Source organism: Bombus vosnesenskii, unplaced genomic scaffold, assembly GCF_011952255.1.
Source record: "Bombus vosnesenskii isolate JDL3184/JDL3185 unplaced genomic scaffold, Bvos_JDL3184-5_v1.1 scf7180000013788, whole genome shotgun sequence".
In the NCBI taxonomy this organism is placed as follows: domain Eukaryota; kingdom Metazoa; phylum Arthropoda; class Insecta; order Hymenoptera; family Apidae; genus Bombus; species Bombus vosnesenskii.
The window spans coordinates 214,489-234,874 of NW_022883218.1; the positions used below are offsets into that span (position 1 = coordinate 214,489).

Genomic DNA, 20,386 nt, shown 5'->3' on the forward strand with positions numbered 1-20,386 from the left:
AACGAAGTAAACATCGGAAGTTATTCCCGTATTTCCATGAAACACGCGAAAATAATCATCGTCGCTTCTATAAATACGATCTAACAACACGAACAAATTTAGATCTTGCACATTAAGTTTCCTTTTCATCTGGAATCTTGCGATACGATTAATAATTGCGAGACAAAGATTCTGTTCGTTGAACGAAAAGGTTGAGGACGATGAACGAAATTGTTGCTGTGAACTGATTAATGTCGCCCGATATTACGTTACGATCATATCATACACGTGTACCTAGTGCACCGGTTTTACGGAAAAGGGAAACTTCGAAGTAACGCGTCCAGGCATTAATCACACTAGTATATCTGTTAGGTCTGAGGGTTACGGGGTCAGGCAGTTTGCCATTAACTGTTCGTGTCGGCCACACACCAAGCAAACGTACGTTATATATTCCGCCGATGTTTGTCCGTTTATCAGTTTCTAGCATCTATTACGCAAAGTGTTAAAGGATATAATAGAATTAATACACACAGTAGGATTCCCCTGAATATTCTCTTTTTCGACCATTGTTGGACGATGCGGTTAATTTCAGAGAGATTTTAAATGGCCGATATTTGTTTCGTAAAGGAGAAATCCGTGATTGTATGGAATTATTTGTTGAAACGAAGCAATTAGTATTTTTAGAGGTAACTGTGCTATGGAAGTTGAGCGATCAATAAAAGTCTAGTGGATGATATTGAATATGCAATGCATTTTAATCCAGGAAACTTTATCTTTAGAATTTTTTATGGCTCGGTTACTGAGCGACGCATTGAATTATTTGTGTGGTGTATTTATTTTTCAAAGTTTATGCTATTGATAATCAAAATCAAATTAACGAATGAGGCTGCTATGTATGATTCAACGAAATTTTGTTTATTGTATTTATTGAAGAAAATTATGCGGATCAGAGAAATTCGATTTTCCCAAAGTTTGAACTACAAAAATGTTGCTGAACCGAAGTTCAACGACAAGGAGATATTTCCAAGTTATACTTTATATCAAGGGTTAGTTCATAGTGTCTCGCGATTTCCTTCGGGACACATCAAACGAGCGGGCAAGTAGTACGTCGAGCAATTCAAGCCTAGTTTGGTAAATAGACGTAAACAGATGGAAGCCGCCAAGGGGAAAGGAAATTCTGGCAAAGTAGAGTGCACTTTCGTGTATCAGACCTGTTTACAGTTCAGTTACATTCAATCGAGCAGTCTACTCTGAAAGAGCTTCTTTGCATATAAATTTCTTTTTTCTTTTCGCTACATTTATCTCGAGCAGGAATTCGTAATCATATCCAGTCTCAATTTTCGTTATATTTGTAAAATTGAAAGAAATAGTTATAAAATTACGACACGCGAGGAAACAGTTTTAAATTTAGAATTTTTAATGGAGAAAAAGTAATTAAAAACCTGGTACCGTGTTGTTCACGAGCGCAATAAACGACGTAACACGACAGAATATTCCATTAAGCGTTGAACTCTCATCAGCATCGAAAATACATGGTGTGTAAATGAATCGTGCCTCGAATGGCTCTTCAGAGAAAATATATGAAGACCGCAGGGAAACAATATGATAAAGTCCATTTTTGTTGATTTTGCGATTTTCATATCACTTTTAGCTAAACACAATTTTTTAATGAAATTGAAAAAGAGGAACAATTTATAACTCTGCAGAGGTTTATAATCTCTCAAAAAGTAATACCTATTTTTTAAGTTTTCACAGCGTATTGAATTTTGGAATTTCTTTCTAGTAAAAACAAAAAAGGAGAGAGAGAAAAACAAAAAAAAGGAAAAAACAAATACATCACGCTTTTTCCGTATTTCTTTTTGCAACTACCAACAACATTTCACAAAAAAAAGACACTAATAAAAACGAGACTACAAACATGGCAAAAACGAGCACCCAGTTTTTATTGTAAACGTGTCCACGCAAAAATTACGGTCATTAAATTCCCATTGTTGCATGAATCACGTCACTCATATAAACACACAACCATACAATCGCTAAACCGCTCACCCTAGTAAAGGAAGCATGTGTGAAACAGTGAAACGCGTAACATTTAAAAAAAGCGAAAGGATAAAGATTTCTGTTGAAGGAGAGACGAGGGAGTAATTCACACCCTTAACAATCTAATTTCCTTCTTACGGCCGTCAGGTTTGCGCACGAGACTCGTCTCGTTAACGAGCTTACAGAACGATGTAGGGTAAAAGTGCGTCCGACAGTGAAGCCCCGCTTCGAAACGCGACCGTGGCACGGTTTGGCCTCCTGTGGCGCGCTTAAAACCGACTGATACCTTGCATTCTAGTTATATGATGAAATTCCTTGTGCCGACGTCACCACTTCCTCCCCTTTTTCCCGAGCATACCGTGCTGCTTCCCCATTTATAAAACGAACCGCCTCTCACCGACTGAAAGCTTTTTTATACGCGCGTCGCAGGAATGCCGGGACGTTGAATGGCTCAGGAATATTGCGAACGACGAATAACCGCGGCAAAGGGCACTTTGCGTTTCGTGCATTCGGGCTTCGCCATTATGGTACCGGTGCAATTCTCTGCTACCTTGCTGGTGGGCTCTTGCTCGTTGTCGATTATCGCCGGAACCGTTTTATTTGTTTCCCGACCATCGTAATTTGGAGACTAGTGTTTGCATAATACGGATTTGGGTTAGGTTTGGTTAGAGGTAATGAAACTGTAACTTGGCATCGTTGCTCTTGAAGGTTTGGTTGATGGTTACAAATACAGACTCTACTTACGTATTCGTTTATACGTAATACATAAATAATAATGTATTTATTAAATGTATTATAATTTCTTCATTTTGCTATACTTGTTGTAGTAGTACTTTATAGCATTTGTATAAAACATGGCATAGGTAAAAAGTAGGTAAATTATCATCACTAATGAAAAAGAAAAGGGAGTAGATGGAAAATTCTTTTAGATAGAGGATCAAGCTAAGCCAGGTGTAATAAATTGTCAATAATCAACAGATATTGAAACAAACTTCGTTTCAAAGAAACCTTCCTTAGTATAACAAACATTTATTTGAAGTCTTCTGTATATTTACATTCAAATATTTTCCTAGTACCAACTACCGTTTCAATTACCGTTTATTACTGCACAGTTTTGTTCAAGGCGATGCTTTACCTTCAACTTAGCCACAATATTGGAACCTTCCCAAATTATTCTAGCAATTTGCAATTTTTCGATTTCGTTTGAAGCATCATTTAATTGCATCTCTGACCCTATCCCGTGAAATGAAATTTCGGAAACTCATACTGGACAGCGTGTCTGAAGTGGTCGCACACCTTGATCGTACAGCACTGGCCTCGCCCACCACTCTTTCAGATTTTCAGAGTTAGAGACCGCTCCCACCGAGAATCGCTCGTCCTTTTTCCCTCTTGCATGCCGGTTATCCTCGTTCTCGCGCATCATGTACACGTATTACGTAGCGCGGCAGTAGGCCAAGAGTTCGATGGCCTGCAGCCTTGCAAGGCCGGTCGCCGCAATGGTACTGAATACCACGTCAGATGACGCTGCTGACGCCACGATCATCGTGGACCAATCTTACGAAGCCGACTGGCGCTTAGAGAACGGTTGTTGTATCGACCGGGACCGTTGATAACTGTGAGGGAGTTATCGTCGATGTTCAACTTTACCGACTAAGGCGGCTCCAAGTGCGGCGCTATAGTCAGCCACCTTGTTCGAATATTTTATTGGTGGATATGGGAATCACCGATTCGGATACCATGTTTCAAATTCGCGCTTTTTCCATGATCAGAATGTACTTAGCGATTTTCGTTTAATTTCCTTCATTTTTGAGATTTTTACGAATTCGAAATATACTTGTGATCGAATAAGGAATTTCAAGTTAAGTTTGTATTATGGAATTGTGTGAATTTGCAGGTGTCAAGTTCGTTTCTGTAGAAATGTATTTCATATTTTCTTTCCAGTGTTTTATGTTTGCATTTCAATAAAGAGAGATATTCGTTAATTGAAAGATATGCAAATTGAAGAGATTCCGGGAGGAATGGTTAATGGTTCGTTGGAACAGGTTGAACGCCTATGGTTGGAAGACAGTTACGCCTTTGGTGTATCGTAAACTAAGTATTGTGACTTTCCCTCGATCGTTTACTCGGAGTATAAAACGCCTTATACGCTCAAGGACTCCCGAGTGGTTAACGATCCGAGACCTATTTTCCATTGGCTTATAAATCAGGGCAAAGTCCGATTAAACTCGTATCGAGCACGCCTATTTTGAGTTTAACGATTTTTATTAGAAGCGTAACGGACTGTCCGCATTTAGCTCCTTTTCAATTCCATTTTCCTGAATGATAAATTTCCTTGGGCTCAACGCTGATGCGAGTTGCCGTGACTGCACAGAACATTCAATCGATCCAATGATTATTCAATAAATCAAAGATCCTATGCAACTACGAATTAAAAATTCATTCACTCGACATTATCGAGTATATGCAATCTATCTCCATGTTTTCGCTTGTATCTTTCTTGTCACTTATATCGGTGGTTTTTTCCGCTAAAAATATGAAATGAAAATTAAACTGAAATATTCTAAAATCGCTGACAAAAGGAAGCATAGACAAACATTTTTAACGTTTATTTAAACGTACGCTAATTGACGTGTATTTGTTCCCGTACGATTATACATACACACACTTTTACATGCAATTATATTAACAAAGAGTGCTAAAATATCCGAATGGTCCAGTTATCGGAGTAATCATCCACCAAATCACTCGTCTTCGAATCTCAGCCAAGCAATCAACCTTCTACGTCACCTCCCCTAAAAAGAAAAAAATAAAAAGAAAGAAATCTTCGGGACGAACCTGGAGAGATGTTCATCGAAATGGTCTCTCTCCGATTCCGGTGAATCGTTGGAGCGGGATTGTTGGCTCTCGCCGGCGTACCGAAGCGAAACGGCCGAGCGACGGTTGCAAGACGAAACTTCCGATTGCGACAGGCCTATTGCCGACAACAATCGCTCCTTACGTTAGGAGCGTGCACGGTCTCTCGGCCAGCCGAACAAACGCAAAGAAACGAGAAGGCCTCGCGATGCACGTTGATAGTTGCATGACGGTGCCTTTTAAAAAACTTCGTTTCACATCAACCGAGACGGGAACGGCTCACGGCACCGCGGCTCTCGGCTCACGACGGTGCGCTGCCTTTTTCTTGTAAAAGACCGAGCTTCCGTTTTGTTCTTTGCTCAAGGTACGGGGCTAAGGGGGTTGTAAATGAGCGCGTAATAATAGCTCGAAGCTGTATTTGCGACGTGCGACCAAGTCTTTTCTTCGCACGAACGGGAACGGCAATGAAAGGAACGTTTCGACGGGAAAACGATGTTCGATGGGAACGATCGGTCCGCGAATACGCGCGCCTACCGAGCTTCGATTTTTCACTCGAAGGGTGGGCGAAGGATGCGCGTGAACTCACGTTGACGAGCTCGTTTGATCGAGATTGAAATCTACTGAATTGAATGTCTACTATATTTTATGTTGCGTGGGTTGCTGTGATCTAGGATGGATTTTTCGTTTGAGTCGTTCGATATTTTGAGTGCAAAAAGGAATAAAAAATTATGAAAAATTGTTGACATTTGTTGGTACATGATTATGATATATTTCGCAATATTCTTTTATGTCACGAATTTTTCTTTATAATAATAATTTTTGTAATTTTGTAACCATTATGGAACATAATTTATTTAACAAATGTGATGAATATACTGTCCGGGTAACTGGTGGACAATGTGGACATATTACATTCAATGTAACACGGAGTAGAGTTTGTTTATGGTATTACGTCATTGATAACTATTATAGTTATCATATCATTATGGAATTATGATATCATATTATCAGAGGTTGTTATGGTATTATATGAAGTTTAAATTACAACATTCGAGATGTAAAGTTCCGAAATAGAACTTGAAACAATTTTCGTTACATTTGTTCAAAATTTGTCCATATATCTCTCTATTTAAATACAAAAAGTTGAAAACTTCTTATCGTTGAATTATAATAAGCAACTGATAATTTTAATAAATGACTAAGAGAAGTAATTAGCATTGTTGAAGTAAGAAATTGCCGTTTACCTTGAAAAATAGATAAATTTTCTTCATTTAAGGCTCGCTGGCTCGTTCACTTGTAAGCTACGAACTCTCGAACCACCCTTTCCTTGCATATATCACAGTGAAAGCGTAAATTTAGTAAAGGTATATGCTGACGTTTCAATGTATACATTTACGTGACAGTTTAGCGAAAGTGTCGAGAAGAATATAAGTGTCTACTATTTTTAGTAAATGTATTCATTTAGTAGACAATGAAATTGGTATGTGCATACATTAACTAGTAAGTAATTGACTATATATTTACGAAATTAATATCCCTTAATTGCTACGATAAAATATAAGTTTTGCTGCATTCCAATAAAGAAATTAGAAATAAAAGTCATCATAAAATAAATACAAGAATTTTTATTTCAAATTAGACATATCGAAATAAATATACATATTTAGGAATTGCACGTAATAATTGCACAAAAAATGTTTCCCTCGTTGGATTAATATAAAAATTAAATCGGTTAATTATGTTATTCTAAAAAATTACACTTAGCCTCAAATTTGTATATGATTTTTATTACCGTTATTATCTTATGTTTCAATATGTAAAAATTTAAAAACGTTGACAAGATTCTATTATATTCTCAGACTACATTTGATTTGTAAACCCATTCCTAAACCAAGACTATCTTTAGCATTATGTATGTAATTAGAAAATGAGAAGGCCGCACCCAATTGAAGATTAGTATCGCGTGTTATTCGCGAACGAACATTGTAACAATACTTACATAGATATCATTTAATATCATTTAGAGTACTCTACGATAATACCGCAGCAGTTAAAAGATATACACGCCTATTCACTATGATGTACATGTATCAAATTCGAATCGCAACTAATCTAAATTTCACTGTGTCATTACCCATAATTGTACCAGCGATTCGATTAAAAAAACGTCGTAATACTAATCGTTATCATTTTTTACTTTTCAGGTAAGTTCCTTGTCCCTGTTTCACGTGCTTACATGAGAGTTTTCGAGAACCGTTTGGTGAGTACCTTCACGGAATTAACGAAATAGCACCGATACATCTCGTTAAAGTTTCCCGTAAGGCCGCGTGGTGTCATCGATGCTTTGCGTTGTAGCCCACACAGAGAAAAATGTATAATTCAGCGGAGCGGATAAACACAGTGTTACCAGTGATCGAAGTCACCTGGCAGTCCGGTCACGAATTTATTTCACAACTACATAACTTTCCTAACGCTTGGAACAGAGTAGCAAAACGAGGATTGCGATCTCGGGATTTGTTTGGAGTCCAAACATGCATACAATAGCGGTTGCTTCGTTAACGTCCAACAAAACGAAGTAATACATTTTTCTCGCTGTGAAAATCTCGTTCTATTCGTGACAATGAATCCACGTGAATTACCAGTGTGCCCTGTTGCTGATATTATAACCCAGATTCTACGTGAAAAAATAAGTTGAAAGTTTTTCTTCTTGTATGCTAATATTTGTACTTACGTTTGTGTTTATAGTATTGGACAATGGGGAACTTGTAGTAAAGCTGGCTACCGATGTATCATCAATTTTATTATTTTTGAAATTGTTGAGAATGTTTATCATTACCCAATACATATATATGAACATAATTAACACGGTTAATTGTACTTAATATTTAAAGTCAGTTCTTCGTAAAAAAGAACTTCGTATAAAACTCTTTTATGTTTTTGATTTATATACGTAGAATCACCTTTTTTACCTCTTTACGAAATACTCTGTATAGTCGGTATAAATAATTTCGACCTTTGACCCTTATGAAATGAAAATTAATAACCATACACAATATGCTATAAAACTTAACACCGATATCAGAGGATATATTAGCCGTAAAAAAAAAACTGAAAAAAATACCGCCCAGCTACCTTCAGTATCAGCTTCAATAAAAAGCAAGAAGGTACGTGATGTAAACGTATCTTGCAAGTTACGAAATCCAAGTACAAAGTCCACGGTACTGCTACGCGAGCCAAGAAAGAAAGACGAAAAGAACATAGATCTCGCCAACAAGAAAACACAATACAACGACTTACTACGTGACTAAAAACTATAGAGCAAAAAAGAAGAAGCTAGAAGGTGAAAGAGTTAGAAACAGAATGGTTTCGCGATGTTTAATAGCTGCGAAGAGGAAAATTTGAAATTTTGCATGAAGTCGCGTTCGACGACGCGTATTGCATGAGAGCGCACGCACACGTGCAACCAATGCGCCGCGCGGTATACTCTCACTGTCCTCGGGGACGTTGCTCGAGGACGAGGATAAATTTTCCTCTTTGCGCCGATATCAATGATTTCCCCTCTTCGCGGTGCAACGAGCGACCAGCAAGAAGCGGCGGTCTTTGCGTTCGCGAGCGTTGCAGGTTCGTGTTCGCGAATCGTTAAACTATTATATAATGCTCTCTCAAATTGTTCACTGGAACGCTGCGTATTTTCTGCAAGTAGCGTTTGAGCCGCCGCGCCGCCACATTGAGGACGATTTAGGTGTGGAAATTTTTTTGTTAAAAGAAGCGTTTACTGATTTTTTTCTAATTCTTTTTGTAGTAAGAACGTAACATGTATTTCTAAATCTTTTTAGAATTTTAGTAAATGATTATGAATATAGGGCGTGGGTTGAGTAAAATGTTAGAAGCTGGAGATATTAATCTCATTTTTTTTTTTTTTTTGGCATACAATGGACTTTTCTATGGCAGTTCTAGGGTAACAGGCCTAATCCTGACCCTAATCCTAACAGTAATAGAATCATTTTTGTTTTTGATTAGTTACTTGGATAACTTTGACCAAAATTAATAACATTTATTATAACGTGTACTTTCTTTTTTATGATATCTTTGTTTATAATTTTTTTCTGAAATACTCTGTTTTATTCTGCAGTTCTTTTTCTTATTTTAATTCAAGTATTATAAAGAAGAATTTGTTTCTCGATAAACTTCTTAATTAGTGTCAATATCGATTATCAAGTAAATTAGGTACTTTATCAGATAGACGATGTGATAACGACACTTTATTAGATAAATTTATGTACTTAATAATAGTTATAAAACTCATATCGTCGAAAAAGAAACGGTCTTTTAATATAATAAAATTAGTTGTTACGCGTTGTCACGCTTGTTATTATATCACGTATTAAGCGTGGACGAGGCAGTTTGACCGATCAGTAGCGAATATTCATTCGAATTCGTTCAACTTAATTCTTTTTACGGCCGTTGAAATGTCGCGTGTATCGTGTTCGCGCGTTCTGCGAATAATTCTCTCTTGGTTCTCACGCTGAACGGTTGTTTGTATTCGGAAATTGAAACTGACGAATGAAAAAGGTTTTTCTGTTTCGATTACTTATTTGTTTATTTAATGGAGCTTTTCAATTTTTGTTTCGTATTTTCTGAAATAATAAGTAATATTACAGAATGCATAACAATGTAAATGTTTATCTTTTCCTTAACAGAGATATTAATAGAAATTTCCTCTATTTCTCTAAAGATTCAAGAAAAATCTTCTAAACTACACACGAACCACAATAGAAAAAAAATTGTTTGACGAAGAAATTGATTAAATCGTTTAATTGTTCCATTAGTTTTAAACACTCTTAGTTAATATCCATGCATTTATGAAACGTCTAAGCCTCCTTTCAATACGATATAAATTTGTTACAATGAAATAAGTCTTCACATTGTGTTCCGCTATCAAAATTACAAAAACTCTATAATATTGTTCAAGTGAGTTATTATTAAGATACATTTTTTTATACGCGTTTGCTACAACTTCATTCCATTACCGATTAATGCCAACACATTTTTATGCGAAGTACGACACTGCGCGATTCGTCATTCTTTCTACAAAATTTATATTACCTATTGCAAATTTCAGCCTTCCTCTATACAAGTGCACAATTCATGGACACGTTTTATACAACTGGAAGGACGATAAACAGAACGATTCGGATGAACGTCGAATGATTAATAGATGTAATCGAATTTAACGAAGTGTAAAATATCGTGATATCGGAACGAAATTAATCCCGTTAGCACGGCACTTGGTATCATTGAACGTCTTGCGAAAATCCCCCCTGTATTCGTGCGCGATAAATCATCGTAATTTCGTGTTTTACGGCGGGCCGTTTCGCGTCGCCGCATTACGACGACTGGAGGCTGCGCGCGCAAATCAAAAGACATTACGTTGTCAATTGTAACTTATGTTAAATTATAAGCATCGCACGACGACGGTTTACACGCACTGGAGGCTTTGCCTGCGGGCGTAAAGGCAACACGCGGAGAAAGATCAAGGAACGATAAAATGCAAGTACGCTGTATTAAAGATTTGCGCAACGATCGCTGATCGTGCCATATAAGGTCGGCAAAAAATCTCGAGACTGTGTGTTAGATCGTAAAAGAACGAAATTTACAACGTGTAACGTTAAACGTACCGTTTGTTTGTTTATTACTTTTCTTTTATATCGTGAGAATTTTTATTGTACTCCGTCCGAAAAGAGAAAAGCAGGAGCTGTAAGCTGAATAAAACCATAATTATATAACGAATCATTTTATGAATGCTATATCATTTATTATAGAAATATACCTAATTAATAAGAACATGAGAAACATATGGAAGTTAATTCTTAAACAAAATTCGTTCTACACTCTGCATACATGTATTTCATAACATTTCATCGCGGACTACTACTTACTAAAGTACTTTTAAAACATTTACGAATTAGAAGAAGTGACAAACAAATACAATAAAAAGTACATATAAAGGTTCGATCCTACGTAACGCTACATGGAAATATTCCCTGAAAATATGATTCATTGCCATGGTGACATCACTATCGTAGAATATCTAAAATTTTTGCACAATACCCAACCAAAATACATTCACATTCTAATTTCATAATCACTCAATATTTTTACGCATTTCTGACATTCAAAACTCTTAATTAGTCATTCGTAATAAACAGACAGACTCAACTCTCATCCCTACAGTATTTCCGATCGTAAAACATCGAATAATGTTGTTGAATAGAAGCGAAAAGAGAAGCGAAAAGCGAAGTTCGCAGAATTTCGTTTCTATTTATGGAACATGTACACTATAATGACTAACGCGTAGACGCGTGCAGTTACGAATAGCTCAATTAGATCGTTCTACATTGTACAGCCGGGCGTAGTAGAGGAATCGCGTACGCACCGTGAACGTTATACACAGTGTACGTGAACTCGAGGCGTAGCCCGAGGTCTGCAACGGGTCTTTCGCGGGGCAAAAAATTCCTGGAAAAAATAAGGTGCAATCGCTCCGTGTGGCGAGCTAAATATTTTACGCAACGAGGGCACGGATAACTGTGATCAGCATAATTAGTTTCACGGGTTGCGTTGGCTACGCGGCGCGTTGCCTCGTTGCATGCTTGTAAAAAGTCAATCCGAGAAAGGGAACATTATCATAATGTTATCATATCATACGTTAGGTTGCGAAACAAGCACGGAAGGGGCAAGTTCACCGAGTCGTTAGACGATGTAAAAATAGAATAGTATCAGGACCTCTTCAGTAAACAGAAGAGGAAAGAGAGAAAACGATGTTCGCGTATATTCCATTCGCAGTTCCCTACCATCAAGCGCAGATGGACTTGGTTGTCAAAGGAATATCGATTCGTTCGAGTTTAACGGTAAACAGAGTTCTAATGCTCGTATTTGGTGTATCAAGGAATGCAGGAGAGTTCCAAGCCTGATGTCGGCCGGCGGAACCGACGCACTCGAATTCGGTAACAAACCCCGGTATGTTTGAATTCGATATCGAGCAGAATCGATTCATTCAAATTCGAAGGCAAACAAATTCGCTAGAGAGCGAGACTGATGCACTTAAAGCTCGGCATGAAAAAAAATCGATAAGGTCGAATCGAGGAACAGACGAGACAACCCGTTTGTTCGATTCGCGCGATTCCGATTAAACTATATTTTTCAGGTAATTTTCAAAAGACTCGAAGATTTAAAATACGTGATTGCGTTTATTTCGAATATTTCTATTATATACACATAGATACTTTTACAAATACAGGCGAATAACGTGTACGAATTATAGATTGTTAACTCTAGTGTTAATCTTCGACATTGACTTTCACGCCTGCAATATACACTTATGTTCACAGCCTGTCCTTTAGTAGTCGGTATTTCCTGGTTAAAAGTTTCAAAAGTGTCTTTTTGAATAATAAGTTATACATGTTAATAACTTCCTAATAATCTCCATCATAATCTTGATCATTGTGAGATTCAACGATATATGTAGTTATAAGAATACATCGTAACTTATTTTTATCGTTGTTACAATCTGGCAAATATGTCCCGTTTAATGTATCGAAATTACTGAATGTCCAAGATCAAATTATATCTCGAAGATCTGAAGTAAATGATGTCAATTGCATTCTGAAGATCTCTAATAATTTTATTGGTGTCAATTTAAGAACATTTAGAACCTTAGAAAATAAGATTTATTAATATATTACATCATCCCATTGGAAAGACAGAGATAATATTCAAAATAAAAATATTTAATGAAAAGTACTACAAGAAAATCAGGTTTATCTCATATTATAGGTACTTCTCTACAATCTGAAAGATTTATGTTATGTTATGAATTTATAAGCATTTATGAATATGAACTACATCGTAGATATCTTAATATTTGAAGGCACGAATATTTTCCTATTAAAATTCAACGTTGGTCATACGGTTGTCAGACTAAATATCTTATCACTTGTATCGTGCGCCTTTTAACTCTTTTCGATTATTTTTATCTTACATATCATGAATATGCGACGTACGAATCTAAAAACATCTATCATAATAGCTACACGCATTAACATTATGTTAGCCATGAAGCATCTTACAAGCGTAAAAACTTGAAATAGAAAGTCGTAGGTCAAATCAACCGAATTTCAAAATAGCCGAAAACCCATTTCAAAACTGGCTATTGTGTACAATCTATCTCGTGTGTACAAGTATTAGCCGTCGAATAAATTACAACGCACCGAATAAGAATGGAGTAATCGATTCGCAGAGGATACTCACTCGCGGGTTCGCCGATGGCGGTCATGGCGGCGGTTGTAACGACGCGACGCAACGGTGGAGAACGGAGAAGGCGCGAGAATGCGAAGGGAGAAAACCATCTGTCAAGTTAGTCGCCGCTTTCCCCGCCTGCGGCAGCCAAATCGTTTCCGGGCCCGGACCCGGGCCTACAGCCTCGTCGCCTCTTTTCTTCTTCGTCTTCTTCGTTCTTTTTTCTCCCCACTTCTTTTCTTCATCGGTGTAGTTTCTGTTCGTTTCACGTTACTCTCGCTTTGGCCGTATGCCGAACCTGGTCGATGCGAGTTCATTGGTTGCGCAACTCGCCAAAACCAGCATCTCGCCCCACGTGCTCGCTTCGCTTGAGTTTGATACTTTCGCATGGCAGCGGAGTCTTGTTCTGTTGTGTGGAGAACCGGTACTGTGTTCCATGATGAAGTTAACACTGGAATTACGGATCTTTGAGGTATACTTAAATGTTAAAGTGTCATAATGGAAATAAACGTATAATAATAGATAATAGACAATAAACAACGAGGGAAATAGATAGATCATAAATAATAATAAATAAAAAATAATAAATTTCCGCCTCTATTAAAGTCAATATCATTTTTCTTTAAGGTTTCTGCATCTATTTAGTAATTGTACAAAAAGGAAGAAAGTTATGATCGTAGGATCGTTAACATTTAAAACTGCTCAATATTAATCCTTCTTTGACATTTTTTAGTTTTATATTATTAAATGTAATATAAAGTATTTGAACAATTTTGTTTTTTAATAAGTACGAGATAGATATATAAAATTCGTTCGACGCTTAACATCCTAATGAGAATAAAGTCAATAAAATATCAGGGAGGTAAAATCTTAGATAATACAATAGATTCTGGTTTCAATTTTTTGCTATAAGAATCGTAGCTATTTTCTTTCCTTCTTCTACTACGCAATATAGTAGTCAAGATTTGATTTCATATATTTAGAATAAAATAGAGATGAAATTTTTGCACGAGAAAATATTATTCACAATGCTGTATTTTACACATCCATCGTATCTCATAAATTAGTATTACCTACAATTACTGAAAACATTTCTGGGAACTATTGAATTAAACAAGAAAACGAAGGGTTGATTTTATCGGGCTTGTCTTTCTCGAGACAAACCGGGTCCAAGAAAGAGAGCCACGTTACGTGAGGAAGATTACGTAATTGTTAATATCTTTTATTCGCAGGTACGAACGTACAGCAACCGATTATATGATAATTGCATGTTGTCCAATTGGACGTCAATAGGGAGCTGCAACGCAATTACGCGAAATAATATCTTGCTCGTGAGACTAAATTTTGCCGCGATGAGTTTCGAGCTCACGCGATCTTTAACAGCCTGAGAATGAAATCGATTTTACACAGAAGTAAACAAAATTAACCGTACACCTGCTGCATATGATCCTCAACCCTGAGCATTCGAGTTAAAACTAATCAAATCTACATCGCCTCTTGAACCAATTTATCATTCTTTATTCAATGTATATCATCATCCAGTTATCAAAATAGCATCGAAAACCCAGGAAGAAAAGATCGTCTTTAGAAACCAACGAAATTAAAAAAACCTCTTTTTAGCTTTGTATCTTCTCTCGGTGCATCTGCGTGTCCCGAAACCAGCGGCCACCCTTAAATGGAACGAGCCGCGTGCTTTTCACTTTGTAACCGCCTTCATCACGGCGGAAATCTGCGTTTCAGCGAGGCCCAAAAGCGCATGAAACAGAAGAACCTGGACGAGGGAAGGGCAACAGTCGAATTCTCGACTCTGGTGCAGGTCGCGATGCATATATCGAGTGGACGACGTTTTAGCATCGACGACGATCTCCGAGTGAGACCAGCAGCAGAAGCGGCGACAGTAAAAGAGAAAGAGAAAAGGGTGGATAAGAGAGGGACGGCCAGAAGGTGGGAGGAAAAGGGAAAGAAAGAGAGAGACCCAGATTTCATTTTCGTTGATGAGCTTGGCATCGGTCCAACTCGACTAAATATATACTCCCTTTCTCTTCCTCTCTTTCTCTCTCTCGCGCTTCTACCCCTCTTCCCGCCACTTCCATCCCGGCCCGTACCCTTTTCTTTTTCATTTTCGTCGGGTTCTATGCAACCAGAAACTCGGTAGATCCGCGAGCGAATCTCTGCGACTTGAACCGTGCAAAATTATCTGTAATATTAATCCGATAATATTAAAATCATGATGTCTGTATATCCGTGAAACATAACCGGACATAATCCGTGAAAGAATTAAGTGGTTCGGTTACATGTTTCAATATTAGAAAATGGTAGAATGGTCAAAATCTGTGTAGATCTACCTAAATATTAGTAAGGTATCATTCTATAGATACCAGGAAATTTTACAAGTATAATTACTCATAAAATAAAAATTGAAAAGGGTTTACATTAGATGAAATTAAGTGTAAAGTTAAAAATGAATACATGGGATGGAGAAATTCAAGCGGAAATAGGATATTCTATGCAGAAGATAAAAGTCGATATTGATATAATATTAATATCCAGTAGTCCGTTAACAATAACAATTTTCACTGGTAGAGAGCGTAAATTGAGAATAATATTATGATTAAAGTGACTAATTCTACTTTTAAGATCTCTTAGAATTCACAAAACGATATCTGACACATCATTAACATTTTAAGTACCATAACCATCTACCCTTCCAATGACCATATAAATACGTTTATGTGATTAATATTCCATCATCGAACCCATAAATTCATTGTTATTCAGATCTGAAACGTACAAATTCTCGTAACACGTTCACAGGAAGCTAAAATTCTCGCTAAAATTCCCAAATCGCGTAGCAGAATAGATGCGAGGTCGGAGAAATCGTCCAACATCCAAAGATTAGACACCATAAACCAAATCACCAAAACGAGAAAGCTAAAGGAAGGCAGAACAATCAGACAACAACTAAAGAAAAACTGGTCAAAAAAAAACACAATGGATGGCCCAAAGACGGGTTTATCCTGTTGACGAGCGTGAATTCACCAGGCCTCGAGAAGAACGACAGTCAATGCGTACGATCGAACCCGTGTTCGTCGCATTTTAATTTATGACTGTGCTCGTTGTAAATTTCACCTCGCATCTTGTTACAGTGCCGAAACCGTGCAATGAACCCGCCTGTTCCAACGAGAAAGCTGCCTACGACAATGTCTCGATTCATTTCGCTGCGAGCAGGTACTGCAAATGGCAATGAATTTCAAAGCGGCGCGGCGGGGAATAGCGGGCGGAGACTTTCGTTTATGGTCCCCTATAGAGAGGAAAATCTCGTCAACCGCCCTACTTAATTAAAGAAACAAGTAAATCCAGCATCGGTAAATGGTAACCGATACGACCGCAACGTTGTTGCTATATGTATGTTGCTGGTAAAGGAATTTGGAAATGGTTTTTCTTTATTAGGGTGATCTACTACATTTTCTTTGAAATTCACAGATAGTTTCTTTAAGACCCACAGTGATTATATACAATAATTTCCAAGTGCCCGATGCATATTCTTAACGACCCATTAGATTCATTATTCGAGATTTATAAAAATTATAATCTATGTTATTGTATCACAGTTATAATCTTATAGGCATATTACAAATATTTCTCCGCATTATATCAGTTTCCATTGCAACGGTCGGTGCACATGTTACGACAATGAAGCAGGTGAGGACTATGTTGGTGAAATTTTCAGATTCCCAAAAAAATGGCGATGAAGTCATCGAGTTTGGCGATACGTCGCTTTCACGAGCAAGCCGATTACGCGATCGCGCCATGTCCCTGCCGCGAAAACAATCCGGATCTCTGTGAGTGGAACGTCGATTGAAATCATATAAAATATTTTTTTCTCTCTTAATTGGACATTGTACGATGGCATTGTTGCGCGATCGTGACCTCTAAAGAACGCGTTAATTGTCTCTCTTTCTCTAGCTCCACTCCTCCAAAGAAACCTCCAAAGATAATACATTAAAACCATCCTCGAAGTAACATATAAAATTCTACTCCAAAAGAAACAACTTTCAAGATCCATAAAAGTTTCACGAAAGTTTCATAAAGCTGATGCATACAGTGTCTCGAGGAGAAAGTAATTTCTGCGAAGACGCAGCTGCTTGAAAAAATTCGATTGTCGCGTACGCGGATCGATTGTCATTCGACGGAGGCTTCAACCGCGGGAAACGTAATAAAATTTTCGAGAAAACTCTGGTTCGAATGTCGCTTTGGTGAAAACATCGCGCGAACGACGGGGAGCGATTGCGCGATCTTTCGCCGGCAATTCTACGAGCGGAGCTGCTCGTTTTCGGGTGACGACAGGAATTTCAATGGGCAGAGTTATATATCGGCGGGTGACGCGGCTAACGGTACATCCCTGCACGCTTTCAATGGTCTACCAACCTACCTACCTACCTACCTACGTACCTATATATCGCTCATAGCGCCTAGGCCCGCATCGATCGCGCCTATATGCATAACGCGTACATACATACATACCTATCGATCGTTTCGTTTCGTCGCTCTCGTCATCTCTCTCGTCGCAACCCCTCTCTCGCTATCTCTTCGTTTTCTTCTGCTCTTCACCGGTAGTGCCATACCGTCAGGCTTGTTTTCTCGAACGAGAGAAGGAGGAAAGTACGCTCTCTGGCTCTCTTTTTCTCCGCCTCCAACCTAGTCCAAGCCTTTGGCAACGCGAGACTTCTTTACCCCTCGATCATACTTTCGCCTCCTTTTTTCCCTTTCTGTTAATTTTTCGTCATTTTTCTTCTTCTCCTCCACCTCTTCTTCTTCCTCTTACTCTCTTTCATTTCGTTTTCTTTTCTCCTCGCAGCCTAGCTTTGACTAAACCCTTGACTGGTTACCGAGTAAACCACGAGAGACGAAGAACGAGAAAGGAGCTTCTCCGTTTCTCGAAATTGAGAGATCCTCCACAGCCGCTTCGAAAGAGCTCTAATTGTTCCGTCGGACTTTTTCGAAGTCGATCATATCGAGACTTTCGGCTATGTTTCAGTTGATTGAAAGAGGCGTTATTCTTTGTGCAAGCCGAGAGTCGTTCCCTCGCGATCCTCGTGACAGCTTGCTGCCTCCTTTGTCGACCGTGTCTTTTTGTATTCCGATTGTATCCGTAGCTTGTATCGTATTCGACGATTACGGATATGTTTCTAAGATTTCTCTTTTTAACGTTCTCAACTCGCTTCTTTCCTTTTCTTCCCAATTTTCATATTTCTCGAGGGAGTCTGTGAAACTAAGTTTCCTATGAAAATTTCTGGTCTTCCATTTGCTTAATTGATTCACGACGAGTGTACAGATCCATTAGCTGGCTGATAGCTTTTCTGTGGACAGTCAGGAACGTTGAAGATACGGGTCATTGACAGTGACCGCGTGTGAATAACTGTAATCCGCCGTTTCACCGTACACCGTAGAACCGGTAAACAGAATACACACGCCAGGGTCTCCGACCAAATTCGTTATCCACGGGAGCACTAGGCGACGCGAGTAGGAGGAGGAATTAAGCAAGCACGACGGGAGATGGAACTTTCTAACCATTTTATATAAGCCGAATCGACGTTATCGTTGCTGATAATCGTTACCTTCTGACAGACTGATCAACGCCGGATTTCGGATATTTACCTACCCCTTTGATATCTCTGCTCCATGCTCTTGTATTGCTTTCATATCATCTCATAAATTTCGGATTATCTCCCAATAAAAGATAATAAACTGTTTTATGAAGATATTAGTTTTTTCACTGAACCATCGAGAATATTGACCTTCACGCTTTATGATTTTGCTGACGACATAACACTTCCAATATCTGATAATTTGAACGACTATTTGATCGTTCCGTATCTTTTTGAATATGACTGCCTGTTTAACAAGTAAGCTGTATTTACCAATTGCTAGTGTAGTAAAGTTTCAGTCAAACGAAATATATTGTCCTCACTGCGAATTTCATCGGTCGTTCCTTTATAATAAACCCGCCATGCTCTTGTTAACAAACAATTAATAGGAAACGGTCAGAATTATACGGTTACGTTGTATTATAATATATATGCATAGATAGTATATAAATCACCCATTCGTTAATCATATCCAACGATAAATTAATGTTGCAGGATTTTAGATGGAACAAACTAAACCATTTTTAGATAATAATTAATGTATCCGCGATCTCGTTACTTTTTATACAAGCTATAAAAATCAATTTAACTTTGTCATGTTTTTGATTAAATAATGAAAGAAATATTTAGTTGTATTAGAAATGAAGCAGCTCTCATCGTATTTCAATTATTAACGACAGTTTCATAATTATATCACCCCAGAACTTAGAATTCTCAAATAATTCCGAAGAATAAAATTCCGCCATTTCATTACACCGTACCTAAATATATACAGGATATAGACATATTTTTTCTTTTCGAACGGTAAACCCAGCTCTCGAATAGCATGCACGCTATAGATTATAAAGACAAGTGGTTCAGGAGCACAATAAACGCATCTCCTCTTCCGTTTCCCGCGTAGCGGCCGCTGTAGCGGAAACCTTCTCTTGTTATTGAAAAATCATACGAAAAGCGATACGTCGTTCCGTGCGGGTGCGATGACTCGATTCGAGGATATTCCTTTATTTTTTTTTATAATACTTTCCTCTCTGCGCCGAGTTCTCATTCATTCACGACGAGCACCTTTGCCTACGATCTCGATCGTGTAGGTAACCTTGTTAGTTCACTGAGTCTCTTTGCCTTCGCTGTACGCAATAATAGGAGTCCTTTTCTAGTTCGGTATTCGATCACTATAGATCAATCGATCTTCCCACGTACCTGTACGGAAATCTCTGTATAATGCGCAAAACGACAATGAGATCGACAGGAGGGTGGACGACCTAACGGTACGATATCGTGTGTCGGTCCGTTCGCGGTGATCGAACAATCATACGATTTCAATTTTTATAGTATACTGGACTGATTGTGTTACACTCCGCATGTGATGGACAGACCAATTTTTTATACGCTTTATTTTATTGAGTTTTCTACACGGTACAATTTTTAACATTGTGGTTATGGAATTTCATGTAGGTATTTATTTTTTATAATATTATTTTCCCTTCCATCTAGATCTTGCAATTTTATGATATTCAGAGAACTTGAAGTATTTTTACTACTATTTTATTCTTTTTATTTTTTTATTTCAGCAC

General features: G+C 37.9%; 1 protein-coding gene and 1 long non-coding RNA gene across 8 annotated transcripts in view; both read left to right on the forward strand.

Annotated features, from left to right (window-relative positions):
• LOC117238980 (probable nuclear hormone receptor HR3) overlaps positions 1 to 20,386 on the forward strand; it is a 114,656-nt gene that overhangs the window by 9,205 nt on the left and 85,065 nt on the right. The window lies entirely within an intron of this gene.
• Positions 6,106 to 8,781, forward strand: LOC117238982. 2 transcript variants are annotated; one of them, XR_004494314.1, is made up of 3 exons: positions 6,106 to 6,372; positions 7,077 to 7,132; positions 7,228 to 8,781. It is a non-coding gene; the product is annotated as an uncharacterized LOC117238982 (long non-coding RNA). The 2 variants fall into 2 exon arrangements; XR_004494315.1 differs by having other exon boundaries at positions 6,106 to 6,352.